The sequence below is a fragment of the Peromyscus californicus genome, unplaced genomic scaffold, assembly GCF_007827085.1.
Source record: "Peromyscus californicus insignis strain IS unplaced genomic scaffold, ASM782708v3 Scaffold_10__1_contigs__length_136768540, whole genome shotgun sequence".
Taxonomy (NCBI): domain Eukaryota; kingdom Metazoa; phylum Chordata; class Mammalia; order Rodentia; family Cricetidae; genus Peromyscus; species Peromyscus californicus.
This window is the reverse complement of record NW_026294391.1, coordinates 111,564,313-111,585,762: the sequence shown is the minus strand read 5'-3', so window position 1 is coordinate 111,585,762 and position 21,450 is coordinate 111,564,313. Positions and strand designations below refer to the sequence as shown.

Below are 21,450 nucleotides of genomic sequence, written 5' to 3'. Positions count from 1 at the left end.
ATTTTTAGAAATGGGACCAGTGCATTATTTATTTTAATTTTTGGGTTTGTGACTCCATACTATTTTCCATAGTGATTATACCATTTTATATTTTCATTAGCAATATAAAACTATTTCCCCTCCCCTTTATTCTTGGTAACACTTTCTATCTTTTCAAAATTGTAACCACCCCTGTGACTATGAGGTAATAATAACTTTATTGTAGTTTTGATTTGCATATTCCAAATGATCAGTGATGTGAACCCCTTTTAAATATACCTGCTGTACATTTTACCTTTTTTGGAGAAGTGTTTATTCAGGTATCTTTTTTTATTTCCAGCTTATTTTCTTTTTAATTGTTGTTACTGAGCTGTAGGAGTTCTTTCTGTGCTTTGAATAATAATGTTTTATCAGATAGATGTTTGGTTTGCATATATTTTCCCACATTCCATGGGTTGCTTTTTCATTTAATTGTTTCCCTTTTTGTGCAAAAGCTTTGGCTATCTAAAGAAGATATCATTAATGCTTTGCAAGGTAGAAGCCAGGATACCAAATAGAAAGCTGCTAAAGTAATTTAGGCAAGAGTTGATGGTTATTGGAGCAGGACTGAAACAACTTTTTTTTAATTAAGAAAATTTTTTTATTCATTTTTCATACCAATCAAAGATCCCCCTCTTCCCTCTTCTCGTACTTCCAGCCTTCCCCCCCAACCCATCCCCCATTCCCTCCTACAAGAAGGTAAGGCCTCCCATGGGGAGTCAGCAGAGCCTGGTACATTTAGTAGAGGCAGGTCCAAGCCCCTCCCCCTGCTTCAAGGCTGTGGAATATGTCCCATCATAGGTAGTGGGCTCCAGAAAGCCTGCTCATGCACCAGGGATGGATCCTGATCCTACTGCCAGAGGGCCCCCTAAGCAGATCAAGCTACACAACTGTCTCGCCATGCAGAGGGCCTAGTCTAGTCCCATGCAGGCTCCACAGCTGTTGATCTAAATTTCTTGAGTTCCCACTAATTTGGTTTGGTTGTCTATGTAGGTTTCCCCATCATGATCTTGATGCCCTTGCTCATAGAATCCCTCTTTTCTCTCTTCTACTCGACTCCTGGAGCCCAGCCTGGTGTTTGGCTATGGATCTTTACATCTGCTTCCATCAGTTACTGGAGAAAGGCTCTATGGGTATTCATCAATCTGATTACTGGGGTAAGCCAGTTCATTTCAGGCACCCTCTCCACTATTGCTATTAGTCTAAGCTGGGGTCATCCTTGGGGATTCCTGGGAACTTCCCTAACACCTGGCTTCTCTCTATCCCCATGATGTCTCCCTCTATCATGGTACTCTTTCATTGCTGTCTCATTCCATCCCTGTTCCAGCTCGACCATCCTGCTGAAGCAATTTTTTGCTTCTTTTTTTTTTTCTTTTCTTTTTCAAGGCAGGGTTTCTCTGTATAGTTTTGGTGCCTGTCCTGGCTCTCACTCTGTAGACCAGGCTGGCCTCGAACTCACAGAGATCCACCTGGCTCTGCCTCCCAAGCACTGGAATTAAAGGCATGTACCGCCACCACCCAGCCCACTGAAACAACTTTTTATGTTACAAGATACGTAAGATTTCTTGGTAGATTGGCTATGGGATATGAAATGGAGATGACAAGGATGAATCCTATAGTTTTGTTCCTGAGGAAGGAGATGACATTTACTAAGGTGAGAAAGACTGTAGGTAGATTAAGCTTAGCCTGAAGGAGTTCAGTTTTAGACATGTCACTTTCAGATCCTTACTGGATGTCTAAGTGGCAATTAGGCAGTATATGTATCTGGAGTATGGAGAAGAGGTCTGGATTGGTGCTGTGCATTTAGGGGATCATCATCATATACATAATTAGAGCCAAGTGTGTGAAGGCAATGAATGCTATAAGGCCTGAGCCCTGTGTTAGTGTACTGTTAAGAGGAAGAACCAGCAATGAAAACTGAAAAGAAGTGGCCAGTGAGTAGTAGGATGACAATCAGTTGTGATATTTTGAAATTAAGTAAGTTGAATATTATGGACCCTAAACTCTTCCATCTTGTCAGTTACCAGTGCCTTATCCCTTGTTCAGCAGGACTATCATTACGGTCTAACCTGCGATAGTCTCTTAACTGTTCTTGTCTCCATTCTGTTTCCTCTACTGCATCCATACTGCCAGGCTTCTCCCTTAACACAAATAACAAGAATCATACCTCAAATATCTAAATTGAACGTGGATTCTGAATGTTAAAGCTAGGACCCACCTGAGAGATAACCTAATTCAAAACTCTTCATGTTGGGATTAGAGAACCTATGCTAGAGCTTGTCCCAGGAGGAAACTGATTCTCCCTCTCTTAGCAGCCATGGACCACCTGTAGTTCTTTATCTGGGATATAATTATCTGTGATTTGTTTCTTGCATTTTAGGCTGTTATTTATTGTGGGACAGTGACCATATGTTATCCATCTTTAAATGTTTGGTTCCTAGCTAAGAAAGTAGATAGTTACTCCAATGATGTTCATGCCACTATTGTATCATTGAGCATGTCTTGTCAGGCTAGTCATTTTTGTAACTTGTAAGGTTCACAGTTAGGTAAGATTAATTACCTTGTTTTCCTCTGGTAGTATGCATAGCACCTTCCAGTTTAATGAAAGCTAGTCCATAAGAATGAAACTTCTAGGTCAGTACCAGCTTGATATTTCCATGTCTTACCAGCACTCACCCATTGCATAATCATGTACAAATATCTTTATTTCTTCCTCTCAAATTCTAATATTTTCATTTTATTGCACTGGCCAGAACTTCCAGTACTATATACTGAATATTAGATAAATGGTGACAAAAGATATCATTTCTATCATTAAGAGGAAACAATTCAGTTATTAGCCTTTATATAAGATGTTAATAGGAGCTTTTTATAGATATCTTTTAACATGTTGAGAAAATTCCTTCAGTGTTCCTGTGTTTTCCAAGGCTTTTGAATAATGTATTACTGTTGAATTCTTTAAATGTTTTTTCTAAACCAATTGCTGTAATTGTATGGCTTTCCCCATTTAGCCTTTTAATATGATGGACTCCATTGATTAATTTTTTTGAATATTGAACCAGCCTTATATCTCTGGAACAAACCCTCCTTGGATATGATACATATTTTTCCTTTTATTGAAAATAGATTCTTTTCTCATACAGTATATCCTGATTATGGTTTCACCTTCCTCCTAGATCTTCCCCACCTCATCTTCCATCCAGATCCACCCCCTCTCTGACTTTCATTAAAAAGAACAGGTTTTTAAGAGATAACAACCAAACATGACAAAATAAAATATAAGATAAAACAAAATCTATCACATCAAGGCTGGACAAGGCAAACCAACAGAAGGAGAGAGTCCTGAGAGCAGGCACAAGAATCAGAGACCCACTTGTTCTCACACTCAGGAGTCCCATAAAAATACTAAGCTAAAGCTATATTATATGCACAGAAGGCTTTGTGCTGATCCATGCAATCCCTGTGCATGTTCCTTCAGTCTCTGTGAGCTCATACATTCCTTGATCAGTTGACTTAGAGGGCCTTGTTCTCCTGGTGTCCTCCATCCCCTCTGGTTCTTACACTCTTTCCACCTCTTCTTCCTTGGGGTTCCCTCAGCTCTGAAGGGAGGGATTTGTTGGAGACATCCCATTTAGACTCTGTTCGAATAGTGTCTGGCTGTGGGTCTATGCATCTGTTCCTGTCCGCTGCCAGAGGAGGCATCTCTAAGATGACGATACAGAATTTTGTAAGAAATTTAGTTTTAAGCTGTGTCTGGCCTTTAAGAGTCTGAGGCAGGAAATTTGCCATAAGTTTGAGGCTATCCCCCACAAAACTAGAAAGAATCAATTTCAAAAAACTAAAAAGTGTAAGGAGAGGGGAAGTGTGTGTGTGTGTGGGGGGGGTGAGGGACTTGGAGGAGTGAAGGGAGAGGTGGCTGTGGTCAGCATATATTGTTTGAGAAAAGAATAAATAAGAAAATATGTACTATTATTTTATTGGCATATATTCACAGCACATAGTATGGTGTTTCATAAAAACAGTATCTTTCAGTTGTAATGTGTAATTTGACCTCAGTATTCACCCCTTCTATTTCTTTCCCTTAGTTCCTCCTCTTCCCTTGCTGCTAGTCTTCTTCCTTCTTCCAGTCTTTCACCTGCTTTCTGTTGTCCATATGGTTTTGTCTGTATATAAAGCATTCTAGTACCCACAAATGAATGAAAATGTGGTAAATGTGGTATTTTTTTCTCTCTCAGCACCTAGCTTATATGCTTAGTATTAGCTCCAATTCTATCAAATTTCTAGCAAATGATATCGATTTATTCTTCTTTGTTGTTAATAAAACACACACACACACACACACACACACACACACACACACACACACACACACACACACACACACACGGTAATAGTTTTTGTCAATTTGACACAGACCTAGACATACCTAGGAAGGGAATCTCAGTTGAAGAACTGTCTTTATCTGATTGGCCTGTAGGCATGTTTGTGGGGAAATTTTCTTGATTGCTGATTGATGTGAGAAGGCCAGCCCAGTTTGGACAGTATTATCCCAGGACAGGTGGTCCGGGGATGCAAAGGCAAGGTGGCTGAGCAAGCTATGGAAGCAAGTCAGTAAGCAACATTCTGCCGTGATCTCTGCTTCAGTTCCACCTTTAGCTCCTGCCCTGGCTTCCCTTGATTTTAGACTAACCTGCAAGATGTAAAAAACTGTTTCCTCCACAAGTTGCTTTGGGTCATGGTGTTAGCATAAGAAACAGAAAGCAAATTAGGACAATGCCATATTTCTATATCTGTTTATCTGTTGGCAGACAAACAGGCTGATTCCATAACTTGGCTATTGAGAATACTGCTGCAGTCAACACTGATGTACAGGTATCTCTATGCTATTTTTTTTTACAGTCCTTTGGATATATACCCAGAAATAGTATAACTGGGTTATATGATAATTCTATTTTTGTTTTTATGAGGAATCTCCATATTGATTTCCACAGTGGCTGGACCAATTTGCATTCCCAGGATTAATGTATAAGAGTTCCTTTCCACAGCATCCTTACCAGCATTTGTTGCTGTTTCCTTGATGATGGGCATGGAGTGTTAGGACATCTCAGTATGACTTTTATTTGCATTTCCCTGATGGTTAAGGGTATTTAACATTCTATATATGTTAATTCACCTTTTGTACTTCATCTATTAAGAACTGCTTGTTCATTTCATTAGCACATTTGATTGTGTTGTTTGAATTTGTGTTGTTTAGCTTTTATGAATTCTTTGTATAGTCTAGGTAGTGATACTCTATCAGTTATACAGCTGGCAAAGATTTTCTCCTGTTCTGCAGACTAACTCTTCTCTTGATTAATTCCTTTGTTGTACATAGTTCTTTAAATGTCATGTTATCTCATTTGTCAATGCTTGGTATTATTGAAGAGTCTTGGCCAGAAATTTCTATATTTTTCTCAGAGGATAGAAGCATGTAACAATTTGGCCAGCTGCCGCAGATGCACTATAACTCATGTGATCCTTTGTGTAGCTGGAACCATTCCAAATGTAAGTTTCCCAGATGAAGCTCAAGACCTTGAATTGCATTTGGATTTTACAGAGGCATTGTGAAAATTAATAAGAGGAGTCATAGATATCATCTGTGAACTTGGTTACCTGTAGACGATTTTTTTTCTTTTCTTTTTTTTTTTTTTTTTGGTTTTTTGAGACAGGGTTTCTCTGTGTAGCTTTGCACCTTTCCTGAAACTCACTCTGTAGCCCAGGCTGGCCTTGAACTCACAGAGATCCGCCTGCCTCTGCCTCCCAAGTGCTGGGATTATAGGTGTGTGCCACCACCGCCCGGCGTAGACGAATTTCTAAACAGTCTTATTAAATAAGAAACACAGAGCCAAATACAGAGGTAATAGCCAAAGAGATCAGAGCAATAGCCATAACTAGCTTTAGCTTACCACCAGCAGTGCGCACGCCTTTAATCCCAGCACTCGGGAGGCAGAGCCAGGTGGATCTCTGTGAGTTCGAGGCCAGCCTGGTCTACAGAGTGAGCTTCAGGTCTCTATGGTTGGTACTGGGATTAAAGGCTCTTGTCACCATGCTTGACTGTGTCTTTGACCACACAGAGACTCTTCCTGCCATGTGATCGGATTAAGGGCGTGTGCTACCACCACCTGACTTCTGTTTATGGCTCACTGACCTCTGATCTCCAGGCAACTTTATTTATTAACATACAAATAAAATATCACATTTCAGCACAAATAAAATATCACCACAGTTACCCACTTTATTTTCTCCCCAATATAACTTTGTAGTAGGTACCTATAGATATCTCCATAGACTAGACTCTCTATATTTGCCCCAAAAGATGCAAAAGTGGAGTGTTTCCCATCAGATGTCATTGGAACTTAGAGAAAAATGAGAAAGTGTTGAGCATTTTTAATTTAATCTGTTAATTTGATATCTCTCCAAACTCCTCTGTTACCAGACAGGCATAATAGATTTTTACAAAAAACCAGAACTGTTTTATACTCTCTGTTTATAAAAATGTGTCCATCTATATGACATATTCAAAATACTAAGACAATGCTGAAACAAAAAAATGGAATTTAAATTTGCCTTAATCTCTTTTCAATCATAGTAGCCTTAAAGGAAAACACAGTTGAGATTTGAGAACATTAGTTATGTACAACACTTGTCCTGGATGACTTATATCACCTGAGCCATAAAACTTTAGAGCCACTGGCCCTTTCCAGAAAGATTTCCTCCAGAAGTGATATTGTGCTCTGAACGAGAAAGCTTTTACTTAAACGATCTGTCTCCAGTAAACTCATCATCAAATTATCTGCCATTGGTGCTGCTGTCTTAATTTTATTTAAGGCTGCCTGACTGATTTTGAATCCATAGACAAAAAAAATGTTATCATTGGGAAGAATTTAAGCTTCAGAGGAAAAGAAAAACAGTTGCCTTCTGCTTGACCTTCCTACCTTCTTCCCACTGCTAATGGGAGGAGGAGAGAGAAAATGCTCCTCAGTTCTAACTTGACTTACCTACTTTGGAGACTTGCATCATAGAAATGACTTCCAAATAAACAAGTTCGTTGTGTGAAGGAATTCCTGTCAAAGCAAAAGTCAGTCTATTGGCTTGCTTCAACAAAATGATATTTCAAATGGCAAGGTACCATTTTGTATTTATTTACTTGGATAATTCAAATAGAGGGGCTAACATGATTGGGTGTGATTTTTTTTTTATTCTAACAAAATATCACAATTTATTTGTAATTGTTATACTAGATTGAATAATGGGGAAATGTGGTTATTTTTCCTGGCACCCTTGTACATATATGAAAAAAGTATTAAACATGGAATATACTTTAAAATCCTGACACTTTTTGGATGAATTTCAGGGAATGTAGATGATCATTCACTTACTTATTCGATGTTCATTTGAGTGCTTGTTTCCTAGGCAATAATAGCAAAATTAAAAAAAAAAAAGAAGATACAGAACTAGACCTTTACTCCAGTGGGTCCTTGATAGTATCCTGTTTCTTAAAATCCCTTTTGAAGGTCTTCCTCATAGTCTTGATTTTGATTTCTCCAGCAAGATAGAAAGCTCTCTTTAAAGGAAGAAATCTTATTTCGTGTTTGCTTTGCTAAATACTTACTGGACTGGATAGAGCAAAGACTTTGGAAGATGTAGATGAGGAAAGTTTTAGTTCCTCATAGAATATGAGCATTGGAAGAAACTTTAAAAATTATGTGGCAAATAAATTTTCAGACAGTGTTCCCAATCTGTGTAAGTACCTTTCAGGCTATTGCCAGGGAGTAGGGGAGTCCTAGTGGAGGAGAAGTGGGCATGAGATTGTTATGAATACACTGTGGTTCAAGCATACGATTTCCTCTTTAACTCTTTTAGATGTAGAGAATTTCTTATTTCAAAAAAACTGAGCACTCAGAAGACAGGCTGGTGGATCTCTGTAAGTTCAGTGTACTTAGCAAGTTCCAGGCCAGTCCAACCTACACAGTTAGACTCTACCTAAAAAAAAGAAAAAAAACCTGAACCGTCCAACATCTTTGTCCATTCATCCACTGGTGTCTAAGTTTGTTGTATATTTTAGCTACTGTCAATACTGCTGCAGTGAACATGGGGGTGCAAGTCTCTTTTCAGTATGATGGCTTAATTTCCTTTCGTTAGTTACCAAGTAGCATAGTATTTGTATCTCAACATCTCTATTTTTCGATATCCCTAAGGATATGAGTGATTTGTCCAAGGTCATGGATATAGTTGATAATATTCTTAAGACTAAAACTTAAATCTTCAAATTAATATTTTGTGTTTTTTTCCTTGACATTCTTGTTGCGTCCGCCTCGACCAGCAAGGAAGACGCAACACCAGGCTCTTCTCCAAGCAGTTTATTCAGGAACCTTGAGACAATCTGCTGACCCCGGGGAAAGCCATCTTCTCTCTCTGACTCTGGGGAAAGCCAGCCCACGCCCTTTATAGCCACTGGGCAACCAACCCCGTAGTGCCACGTGGACAATGCCGATAGGGTCAGACATACGCAAGCAAGCCAGATTAGATCCAGGTGCGCAGAAGCCAGCCAGATCCTAGCCTTAGCCAAATAAGGAGTTGTTTATCCCAGAGAACACCTGCCATCGGGAAGGCAGAAGCTGGATGCTGGCGCCATCTTTGAGGTGCGTCCATGCACGGCTCTCTACACATTCTGTTGAGTATTTTTTACTTACTGCTTGAGCAACACCACGTTTATCTCATAGATGACATAACTGAAGAAATGTGAAATCTGTGGACATAATGAATGTTACACCATTAAGTGTTTAGTGATGATGCTTGTGCTGTTCATCTTTCCAGAGTAAAGCATTCTAGTCTTTTTTTTTATTGTGTGATCATAATCTCTCTCAACCCACTGTGCCTTCAAATATGTTTCTCACTCTTGTTTTCTGACTGTAGCCCTTGAGATAGATTATAGAACCAGAAAATATAGAGGCAGTTCTAACCATAGCTACCACATAAGTGCTTTAAAATTGTTATTTTAGTGTGTGTGTGTGTGTGTGTGTGTGTGTGTGTGTGTGTGTGTGTATGTGTGTGTATACATATGCCACAGCACATATGCTGAGGTCAGAGAGCAGCTTGTGATTAAGAGTTAATTCTCCCCCACCATGTGGGTTCCATGAATCAAACTCCAGTTGTCAGGATTGACAGCAAGTGCCTTTACCCACTGAGTCATCTCACTGGCCCATACATGCTTTTATCTTGTATATTTACTTATGCAACACTCAACAGTGTAGCTGAAGTTTTTTCCAGTCCTGCCTGGCCCACAGTCAGGACAAATCTCTTCTCTTTTTTAACAACTGAGAAATGAATTGGGGCTATAGACATCATTAAGCAATTGAGAGTACTGGCTATTCTTCTAGAGGACCAGGGTTTTTTTTTCTAGAACCCACGTAGTATCTCACAACCATCTGCAACTCTAATTCCAGGGGGTCTAGCATCATCTTCTGGCCTCTATAGGCACCAGGCATGCACATGGTGTGGAAACATACATGCAGACAAAGCATCTATAACATGCAAAATAAAAATAAAATTTGATTATAGGACACTAATTTACTGAGATGCCTTTGTGAATTTGCTTAGGTTTTCTATGTGCTTTTAAAACATTGTAGAGTGTTGTTCAGATGGCTCAGCCAGGTAAAAGCACTTGCCTTAGTTATTGTTTATTGCTGTGAAAACACACCATGACCAAGGCAACTCTTACAAAAGAAAACATTTAATTGGGGGCTTGCTTATAGTTTCAGAAGGTTACTCTGTGATCATGGCAGGAAGCAGGCAGGTGTGGTGCTGGAGCAGTAGATGAGAGTTTTACATCCTGACACACAGACAGCAGGCAGAGAGAAAGCAAGACTGGGCCTGGTATGGGCTTTTGAAACCTCAAAACCTAGTACCAGTAACACACCTCCTCCAACAAGACACACCTCCTAATCCTTCCCAGATAGTTCCACTCTGGTGATTAAGCATTCAAATATATGAAGCTATGGGAGCCATTCTCATTCAAACCACCACAGTGCTTATGCTCAATCTTGATATCCTGACTTTTGATTCCTGGGACCCACATGTTGGGAGAATAAACTTACTCATATAAGTTTTCCTTTGACCTCCACAGGTTTGCTATGACTCTTGTGCATTCTCAAACATAAAATAGTATTTTAAGTACTGTAGAGCCATCATTTGACCTAACCTTCTCATCATATCTCTACAGATAAATATTTAATTTTAGTCTTTTAACTCTTTCATATGTTTTCTCCTTTAGTTTGGTTGTTTACTTGATTTTCTCTTGCTTCCCTCAGCCGTTGATTTTCTTCTCTATATTACAGTTGGATAAATTCTCAAGTCCAGATAACCTAGTATTATTAAGAAGGACTTTGAGATTTCCTCAAGGGAATGTCCTTTAACATTGCTTTTTCTCACATCTTGCAGATGGATCCTCAAGGACGAGTTTGCCAGGATATTTCCTTTCTGACACAGATGTAAGACTGCTTTAGGGAGGGGGCAGTGTCATCAGCCACTGCTGATAATGTTTCTGCTAGTGAAATATGAGGGAGGAAATAGGCTCTGTGAACAGACGAAATTAGATTTTGTTTTCTAGCATATTCTTGATTGGGGATGCTGTGATGTCATTCTTATTAGCATTGTAGTAGTAGAGAAAAATATTAGAATTCAAAGATGAAACTTGTTTCCAGTTAGATAACAAAAGTAGGACCTCCACTTGTTAAGTTCATGCCAAGTTTGCAATCTTTAAGACTGCTTTCATAATTTTTGTTACAGCTTTTTGTTGCCCCCCAGGTGTTTTTGTTAATAGTAAATACTAAATCTGTCCCATCATTGCCTGTTATTTTAAATAGGTGGACTTTATTTGTAATAATATTTATCAAGGTATAGGTTTTGATGATAGGAATTGAGACTTATTATTGAAAATACAGTTTATTAATTCTTTGAGAATTACGTAAAATGTATTTTGTTCATCTTTATCCCCACTCCTCCCCTAATTCCCAGATCCACCCTTACTTCTTCATCCCCTCTCAATTTCATATCCTTTTTTTTTAAACAACCCATGGAGTCAAATTTGTGCTGCTCATAATATATTTAGAGTTTCTAATTCAATCTTCTGTAGGTGTTTATTTTATGATATTGATAAATTAATAGTTTGTATATTCATAATGCCTTCCACATACATACACACACACACACACACATATACATAAGTTATTTTTGGCATAGTTATTTTTTAAATCCTAGAGGTTCAGAGAAACCATGAACAGTGTGCTGGCTAGTTTTATGTCAACTTGACACAAGCTGGAGTCCTCAGAGAGGAGGAAGCCTCATTTAAGAAAATGCCTCCAGCCAGGTGGTGGTGGTGCATGCCTTTAATTCCAGCACTCAGGAGGCAGAGCCAGGTGGATCTGTGAGTTCGAGGCCAGCCTGGTCTATAGAGTGAAATCCAGGACAGGCACCAAAACTACATAGAGAAACCCTGTCTCAAAAAACAAACAAACAAACAAACAAACAAACAAAAACAAAAATTTTTAAAAAAAGAAAATGCCTCAGTAAGATTGGGCTGCAGGTAAGTATGTAGAGCATTTTCTTAATTACTGAGGATGGGGGAGGGTCCAGCCCATTGTGGATGGTGCCATCCCTGGGCTGGTGGTCCTGGGTTGTATAAGAAAGCAGGCTCAGCAAGCCATGGGGAGCAAGCCAGTAAGCAGCACTCCTCCATGGCCTCCGCATCAGCTCCTGCATCTAGGTTCTTGTCCTGTTTGACTTCCTGTTCTGACTTCCTTCCGTGATGAACTATGTATAGATGGTTAAAGTGTAAGCTGAATAAACTCTTTTCTCCCCAAATTGTTTTTTGTCATGGTGTTTCATCATACTAATATTAAGCTAAACTAAGACAACTGGTTTAATCTTTTTTCTTGACATAAGAATTATTAGAACTAGAGTTATTAGATGATTTAAGCATATGGAACTTTGACTAAGTCATTGGAATATTATCAAACAGAAAATTGATTTGCTAGCCTACAGTCATGCTAGAACTGGGATTTATGTTGAATGATCTTAGAGTAAATCAAATCACATATTACAATCTTTGAACATTATATAACATAGGGCAACAGTTGACATAGTGAAGAAATATTAATAGCACTATCTTAGGAATGAAGGTTTTAGGTCTAAATTAATTTTCAGAGTTTATACTATTTTTGAAGTTGATTTATGTCTGGGTAAACAGAAGACTTGCAACTTTGTCCATATTTTTATCCTCATTTTTTTCATGAACTTTATATCTACTGAACATTTTTTTTCCATGGAGGCTACCTAATTGATACTACTCAGCTAATTCGTCAACTTGGATATTTTTAATAATTGGATTCAAGGTAATATTTGTCAGAAATTGAATTAATGATTAGATATTCTAATATAGTAAAATTATATATTTTTACAAAATTAGAACTGGAGTCACCATGTGGTTTCTAGGATTTGAACCTGGGTCATCTCTCTAGTCCCTCAAAAGTTTATTTTTAATGTACATGTAAAAATATATATTTTTTTCAATTAAACAATCTGATACATCCTTCTCAAGTGATTTTAGGGTACTTTCTTACTTCTTATTTCTTATAAATCCTAAATTTGACCTTGGTTCTGTGAGATGATTAAAGAATATTTTCTTACCCACTTTTGTAATGAAATTCAACTTCCTTAATAGGGACTTGTTGGACATTATCTCAGCTTGCTGATTTTGAAGCATAGATTTTGTTTCCTCTCTGCTTAACCCAGCCATCCTCTATATTACAGACGTATACTTTAAGCAGAACCAGTATGCCAGAATTTAGACTTATAAAAGATAAGTGCACTACAATTCTACATGAAGCTTGTTGGTAGAGGAATACTTCACTTCAGACAAAAACTCTGTTTGTAAGAAACTGAATATATAAATCCCATATTTGTAGAAACAAATTTTACTTGAGTACAATATTAGCTTGACATTTTAAAAGGCTGCCATGTGGAATGCTTCTATAGTACAAATAACCTCGCCTATATTATCTGGTTTGTAGACTCAAAAAAAGAAATAATGAATCTTCTTAAATTAGGACACACTGTATACCTACACAGAGTTCCTATGTCAAGGAATGACTGCTTTGTTAACCCCTATTTCTTAGTCTTATCTCCCCTTATCTGTTGAGATTTCATTCTACTTCATTAGCCCACTGATTCAGGTGTATATTTCTGACTCCTGATCTCTGCTCAGCTTCATCTATCATATATCAGAATATAATTATACATTTATATGTGAAATATAGGAGGAATTTGTACAGGAGCCTTATAAGCATGTATTTTTCTTTCTATACAGTGATATCTAAGATCAATGGGGATAGTATGCATTGCTAAAGTTTACTTCTATATATTATTTACTCTAAATATTTTTTTGTTTTGTCTCTTAATCTTTTACATGTCATACTAACTATTGTATCTACAAGGTATAATCACTTCTAGAATGAAATAGTATCTGTGTAACCATGTTGAAAATTCTGTTGACTTTGTTTAGAATACAAAGTGACACTCATCTTTCTTTTTTACACTGAAAGAGTTTAACCTATCTCCAATGTTAGCAAAGGATAATAGTTCTTTTGATTTGCCTTTAAAAGGGTATGTACTGGTAATCTCATTTAGTTTGTTCCCTTGGCCCTACTTGCTTCTTTATGGGGAAGAATGCATCTGAGGCTTTCTTTGCTTCTACTTGTACTGCGATATGTAGACGAGTTTATGGAGAAATACATCAGTTGCTGGCTGTGCATTTAAATATCCCACTTCCCTGCCACATTTGTGTGCTGCAACTGAAAGACAAAGAGATGAATGCAGGGCCATTCTTGTCAGCATAAGTTTTTCAATGCATACATTACCAAGCACACATATCATTAAATGTGGGAAGCAAAAGTGGTAGTATATCAACTTTGTCCACAGAGGAGAAAAAGGGTCACTGTTTATGAGAACTAAATGGAAGTGTATCTTTCCTATCAATCAAGGAAATTAGGAGATGAGAATTGTTTTTTTTAGGCCATCTGGTTCCTCCCTCAGAGGCCAGTAAATGATTGGTCTTTTCATTATTTTGCTCTTCGTGGTGATTTTTGTTATATGTTTTCATAGGTTTGCAGTAACCTCAGATGGTTCTATAACTATAATTTCTCCACTTGTCTTGACCAGAGAATTTCAGATTGAAGTTCATTTTGAAGGAGGTATCTCTCTTTGTTTGCAACTTGCAGTAAGCCTTTGCCACTTTATTGTGATTCTTGTTTCTTAGTTTCTTGTACTTCTAAATATTTACTGGTTCTGACATTATAAACTGTTGTTGTTCTTTTCCTCTTTTGGATCTTTCACTCTTTTGGCTCTTTACTCTTTGGGAGGCCTGCCACCCAGCTCCCAAATAAATCACACATGGAGGCTTATTATTTCTTATGAATGCCTGACCTTAGCTTGACTTGATTCTAGTCAGTTTTTCTTAACTTAAATTATCCTATCTACTTTTTGCATCTAGGCTTTTTCTTTTTCTTTCTTTTGTACTCTTACTTTCACTCTTATTCCGTGGCTGGCTGGGTGGCTGGCCCTTTGTTTTCTTGTTCCTTGATCTTTCCTTCTCTTTATTCTCTCTACCTGCCAGCCCCACCTATCCTTTCTCCTGCCTTGCTATTGACCATTCAGCTCTATATTAGACCATCTGGTATTTTAGACAGGCAAAGTAGCAGACCTTTGCAGAGTTAAACAAATGCAACATAAAATAATGCAACACATCTTTGCATCATTGAACAAATGTTCCACAGCATAAACAAATGTAACTCATCTTAAAATAATATTCTGTAACATTTCCCTCTTTTTGTCTAAATAAAAATAAAAGATTTTAACTATACACAACAAAAACAGTTATCAAGTAAGAATTATTTACAATATTCAGTCCATTTGTATTTAGCAAATTCAGAGAAAACATTCCACCATCCATTCCATCTTAGTGACTTCAAAATTTTTTACCTAATTTACTTCTATCATAACTAAGGAAAACTGAAACTCTAATTATTTAGTCTTCAACTCCATCAAAGACTCATAAGGATGTAATATTATCTAACAATAGACATTTGGCTGCCTGAACAGTCACCCAAAGTTTCTCTGTAACGTTGCAGCATCCATCTTCAGACTATAGGCCTAGAATATCTGGCAGACTTTTCATTGAAGCAGGAAATTAGAAAAACTATCCTGCCTTGTATTGGCAAAGTTTGTCAGTCACTTTGTTCTGTGTCCTGCAGAATGTCTGGCAGACTCTTCTGTGAAACAGAAATCTCAAAGGACTGTCCTGCCTTGTTTTGGCAAAGTTAAGCAGTCAGTTTCCTATGGGTCCTGCATATCCAGTCTGTATAGCACACAGTCAAGCAGTCAAGGCAAAATCTGTTTCTTGCCCAAATGGCTAACCTTGCCACAATGAAAGCAAGCTCTGTAAGGAGTTTCTTCAGTGCCAATCATCTCTGAGGTAAATTGGTGCTGCCAGGAGGAGATGTATCTCATTGTCATGAAAACTCTTACTTTAACAAAATATTTATATGCCATATTCTATAGGTCTTTAAAATGTTGAAGACCATCTATCTAAAATATCTCTCTATGTGATCTTGAAAACATACCAAACATACTTACAAATTTGATTGTTATAAATGACAACAACTAACCTGTGTTTCTTGATTATCCTAAATAGTCTATAATAATAGCATTCAAAAAACTAGAATTTTACCTTACATTTTGAAATAAACTGCATAGGTACAATACCTTAAACAAGAGTGGAAACATATATACAGTGTAACAAAAATAACTTTAAATTTGTATCAATATGCTATATTCCCCTAAATGATAACAATCATCCATAGCCCACCAAATAACTAAAGACCATCCATATTCACCAACTCGGGAATGTGGGCATCGTTTTCTCCAAACTGCTTCCTGTTGTCTTTTAGATGTCTCTGAGAAAAATTAAGATAATGGCCAAGTCCTGGGAAGACCATCAGTAACCTTTGCTGATAGATATCCCCTGTCAAGATTCAGGAGGTCTTCCCTGATCAAGCCTGATTCATATTAACCTGGACTGATTCCACAGCCTCTTGTTTCCTATGGAAACAAAAGCAAAATCTCTTCTCCAAAGCATTTTGACTTCCATTTGACAAATACAATTTTGACTTATTTTTATTTTTTTGGGGGGGTGCAGTGAACTTTATTGATGGTGTTCAAGAGAGTAGGGCTCCGTAAGCCCCTCCTGTTGTTCTGGGGGTCTGAGATGGAAACTGTGAGGGAGATGCTCAGTATCGGGGACTGAGATGGGACAGGAACTGCTCAGCAGCTGAGGGTTTCTCTTGCTGTCCTTGCTGGGGTGGGTGGTCCAGGGCGGGCTTCTTACTCCTTGGAGGCCATGTAGGCCATGAGGTCCACCACTCTGTTGCTGTAGCCAAATTCATTGTCGTACCAGGAAATGAGCTTCACAAAATTGTCATTGAGAGCAATGCCAGCCCCAGCATCGAAAGTGGAAGAGTGGGGGTCACTGTTGAAGTCGCAGGAGACAACCTGGTCCTCAGTGTAGCCCAGGATGCCCTTTAGTGGGCCCTCCGATGCCTGCTTCACCACCTTCTTGATGTCGTCATACTTGGCAGGTTTCTGCAGGCGGCATGTCAGATCCATGACGGACACATTGGGGGTAGGAACACGGAAGGCCATGCCCGTGAGCTTCCCGTTCAGCTCTGGGATGACCTTGCCCACAGCCTTGGCGGCACCGGTGGATGCAGGGATGATGTTCTGGGCAGCCCCACAGCCATCACGCCACAGCTTCCCAGAGGGGCCATCCACGGTCTTCTGGGTGGCAGTGATGGCGTGGACTGTGGTCATGAGTCCTTCCACAATGCCAAAGTTGTCATGGATGACCTTGGCCAGGGGGGCTAAGCAGTTGGTGGTGCAGGAAACATTGCTGATAATCTTGAGTGAGTTGTCGTACTTCTCATGGTTGACACCCATCACAAACATGGGGGCGTCAGCAGAAGGGGCGGAGATGATGACCCTTTTGGCCCCGCCCTTCAAGTGGGCCCCAGCCTTCTCCATAGTGGTGAAGACACCAGTGGACTCCACAACATTCTCAGCACCAGCCTCACCCCACTTGTTGGCAGGATCTCACTCCTGGAAGATGGTGATGGCCTTCCCTTTGATGACCAGCTTCCCGTTCTCAGCCTTGACTGTGCTGTTGAACTTGCCATGGGTAGAGTCATACTGGAACATGTAGACCATGTAGTTGAGGTCAATGAAGGGATCATTGACGGCAACAATATCAATTTTGCCAGTCTGGAAGGCAGCCCTGGCAACCAGGCGTCCAATTCGGCCAAATCCGTTCACTCCGACCTTCACCATTGTGTCTCAGGAACGAGGCTGGCACTGCACAGAAAGATGCAGCTGTCTCTGGAACAGGGAGGAGCCAATTTTGACTTATTTTTTAAAGTTAAAATAACCTTAAAGTATTTAGGTTGATTCAATTTCACAGACCTGCCAACAATCCCATGTCTCCAAGCAGCTGTCTCTTGCCCATCAGTAATCAAAACATTCAAAATCAACACAATGCATGATCCAGACTTTCTGTGTATTTCCCATCTTTACGTGGCTTTTTTCCTTTATATTACTTTTACTATCTCTTTAAAGACTTAACTTTCTTTTAAACAATTTCTTTCTTTCTGTGACTTTCTATACCCATTTTCTTTTCTTTCTTAAGCCTATGCACATTGTAAAACACACTGGGACCTGTTTACAGGTTTTTCTGTCTGGATCTATTTTACTGTGTATCTTTTAGCTTTTTTTTGTTTGCATGAGCAAAGCAGTAAGGCTAGGATCTTTGTGTGGCTTTGGTGGCTGGCTCGATCTGCTTCTTATGTCAGGAAAGCCAAGCCTAAAGCTCATGTCCTGGTCAGAGGTTTGTGACTGAGAACTGCATTCACCCTTCCTAGAGCTCTAGAATGCTGATGCTTGCACTGTAGCAGGCTTATGTAGCTTTTTGTTCCTACTCAAAGAAGTAGCTTCTCAAGGGCTCACTGTACTGCAGAAACTCTTAAAGGAGCCATAGCCTCCTTTTTTCAAAGCTTTCTCAGGCCCTATGGAAATATGGCCCACGTTGGTATGCCAAAATGTTGTTGGTTGTTTTTTACTCTTTGCTTTTTTACTCTTTCGGTTCTTTAATCTTTGTGGGGGCCCACCATCCAGCTCCCAAATAAATTACATGCAGGGAGGCTTATTATGCCTTGTGAATGCCTGGCCTTAGCTTTGTGTGATTCTAGCCAGCTTTTTTTTAACTTAAATTATCCTGTCTACCTTTTGCCTCTGGGCTTTTTCCTTTTCTTACTTTCACTCTACTCTGTGGCAGCTGGGTGGCTGGCCCCTTCTTTTCTTGTTCCTTGATCTTTCCTCCTCTTTATTCTCTCTGTCTGCCAGCCCTGCCTATCCTTTCTCCTGCCTTTATTAGGCCATCAGGTGTTTTAGACAGGCAAACTGACACAGCTTCACAGAGTTAAACAAATGCAACATAAAAGAATGCAACACATCTTTGCATCAAATGTTCCACAGCATAAACAAATGTAACACATCTTAAACCAATATTCTACAACAATAAACTAATTCAACATTGTGAACTTCTTAAAATTGGACCTTAACTTCATTTTTACAAAAGATAGAAATGTTTTGGTTTTTTTTAAAGACATTTCCCTCTGTCTTTACCCCCATATTCCTGTGATGATTAGTTTTAATTGTCAACTGCCACAATCTAGAATTACCTGGGAATGGTCTCATTGAGGAATTGTCATTATCATGTTTGTCTGTAAGAGATTTTCTTAATTGGTTTAACTGAGTTAGGAAGACCCACCCTGAATGTGAGTGATATCATTTCGTAGGCTGGGCTCTGAACTGTTTAAGAGTTAAAAAAGAAAGTTGAGCAAGAAGTATGAGTGCCTGCATGTATTTCTTTCTGCTCTTAACAGTGGATGTGAGGTAAACCAACTAGCTGCTTCTAATTCCTCTCTTGACTTCCTTATAATTCCAACCTGGAATTTTAAGCTAAATAAGCCCTTGCTCCTAAGATGCTTTTTGTTAGTGTATTTTGATTACAGCAATAGAAATGAAACATACTCCCTCCCTGCTTACTCAACTCTCTTTCCTTCTAAGTCGTGCTCTCTCTCTCTCATATCTATCTTCTCTTTTCTCTCACATGTATACAAAAAATATATATACTATGTCTTGGCCTTTACTCAACTTTTTTTCAAATATCTAAACCAGATTTTCACAGTGCTGTTAGGATGACAGAAAGTCAGGTAGGAAAAGAGGTGAAATGGTTTGGAAGATGAAATTTATATATGGCAATAAAACTGTACATTACAGAATTTCCAAGATGGGACGAAACATAGAGAACTTATCCTTAGTCATACAAATGAGGAACACGAGGCCCTAACATTTCATTCCTAATCAATTTACTTCTTTCCAATACTAGATGAAGGCAAAGACTGTGGATAGTAAGAGTGTATGGGAAAAGTCGTGAATTTCTACCTACTCAGTAATTTATTAAATTATTTATCTCATATTTGTTGACAAACAATGATGTGCCAGGCATTATACTTTGTGTTCCTGTACCATATAGTCCTTGAACTCAAGGAGTTTATAGTTCATCTGCCAAACTTTAGTGGGGATCAGAAGAAAAAGAACAGGCAATCACAACATAGAATGATGTTTACATAGACAGTATATGATATGATCTGAGTATGTAAGAGGCACTATTAGTGGAGTCTAGAGGTGGCTTTTTAGCAAAGGTTTCCCAAGCCAAGGGAGACAGGGTATTTCAAGCTCATGTGATTATATCCCAATTCTTGGATTTAAATGCACAGAAGACAACTGACATATTTCTCCATAAACTGCTCTACATATCATGGTAAAAGTCAAAACAAAAAAAGCCTCAGGTGTTGTTTGATTTTCTTTTACTCTTTTGGGGGGCCTGCTACCCAGCTTCCAAATAAATCGCACATGGAGGCTTATTCTTAATTATGAATGTCCGGCCCTAGCTTGGATTGTTTTTTTGCCAGCTTTTCTTAACTTTAAGTTCACCAGTCTGTCTTTTTCCTCTGGGCTTTTACCTTTCTCTATTTTTGTATACCTTTCTTTCTTACTCCGTTGCTGGTTGTGTAGCTGGGTGGCTGGCCCCTGGCGTCTGCTGCACAAATCCTAATTGGTCTTAATAAAAACCCAGAGCCAGCTATCAGGATGAAAGCTGAAAGATCAGAGAATCAGAACAAGCCACAGCCCCTATCTCTTACCTCACCAACTCCTCAGCCTGAAAGAGCCAGAATTCCTGTCTCCTCCCGCTTTATATTCCTTTCTCTGTCCAGCCATATCACTTCCTGTTTCAATGCTCCTAGTGCTGGGATTAAAGGTGTGTGATCCCAAGTGCTGGAATTAAAGTTGTGAGCCACCACTGCCTGGCTGTTTATCTTTTAGAGTGGATTAATCTCATGTAGCCTAGTGTGGCCTTGAACTCACAGAAATCCAAGGATCTCTGCCTCTGCTTCCCAAGTGCTAGGATTAAAGGTGTGTGCCACCCACTGCCTGGCCTCTATGTTTAATCTAGTGGCTTGTTCTGTCATCTGATCTTCAGGTAAATTTTATTTGTTCAAAATATCACTACAGGAGTTCTCCCCCTTCTCTAGCTCTTTCTCTCCTCTCCCAGATTTCTCATATTAATTCTCTCTACCTCCCATCCCCACCTATCCTTTCTCCTGCCTTGCTATTGGCCATTCAGTTCTTTATTAGACCGTCAGGTGTTGTAGACAGGCACAGTAACACAGCCTCATATGTTGTATATGCAACATAAACAAAAGTAACACACCTTAAAATAATATTCCCCAACACTCAGGTGCATTCTTCCCCACAAAGAAGCAGATGGGGCCAAGGATTCTGCTAGAGCATATAGAGTAGCTAAAGACTGAGTGGATTGTTAAGAGGTTGACAAGCTACAGCGTATGGACAAACTATACAGATGAGAAGGAGCTAGGCAATGAAGGACCTTGTTTGCCATGCCAGCAACTTTGAGGGTGTGTGATCCAAAATCAAGAAATAAATCAAGAGTTTTGAAGTCGAGAGTGAAAGATCAATTTTTTTGCTTTAGAGCTGTCACTCTGCCTGAAACTGAGAGTTGGTTGGTGACAGAAAGACATGTGAGGAGGTTATTTAAATTGTTTGCCTTCCTTAAGATGATGGTTACAGGGAGAAAGATCCACATTTGAAATAGAAGGTAAACATCAGGAGTCTGGTGATTGAATGCGGAGAATGAGGTAGAGGATA

The 21,450-nt window shown here is 39.0% G+C and overlaps 1 protein-coding gene and 1 pseudogene across 6 annotated transcripts in view; one reads left to right on the top strand and one right to left on the bottom strand.

The window, feature by feature from the left end:
- Enox2 (ecto-NOX disulfide-thiol exchanger 2) overlaps positions 1-21,450 on the top strand; it is a 290,736-nt gene that overhangs the window by 46,990 nt on the left and 222,296 nt on the right. The window lies entirely within an intron of this gene.
- Positions 16,302-17,493, bottom strand: LOC128111047 (glyceraldehyde-3-phosphate dehydrogenase-like; annotated as a pseudogene).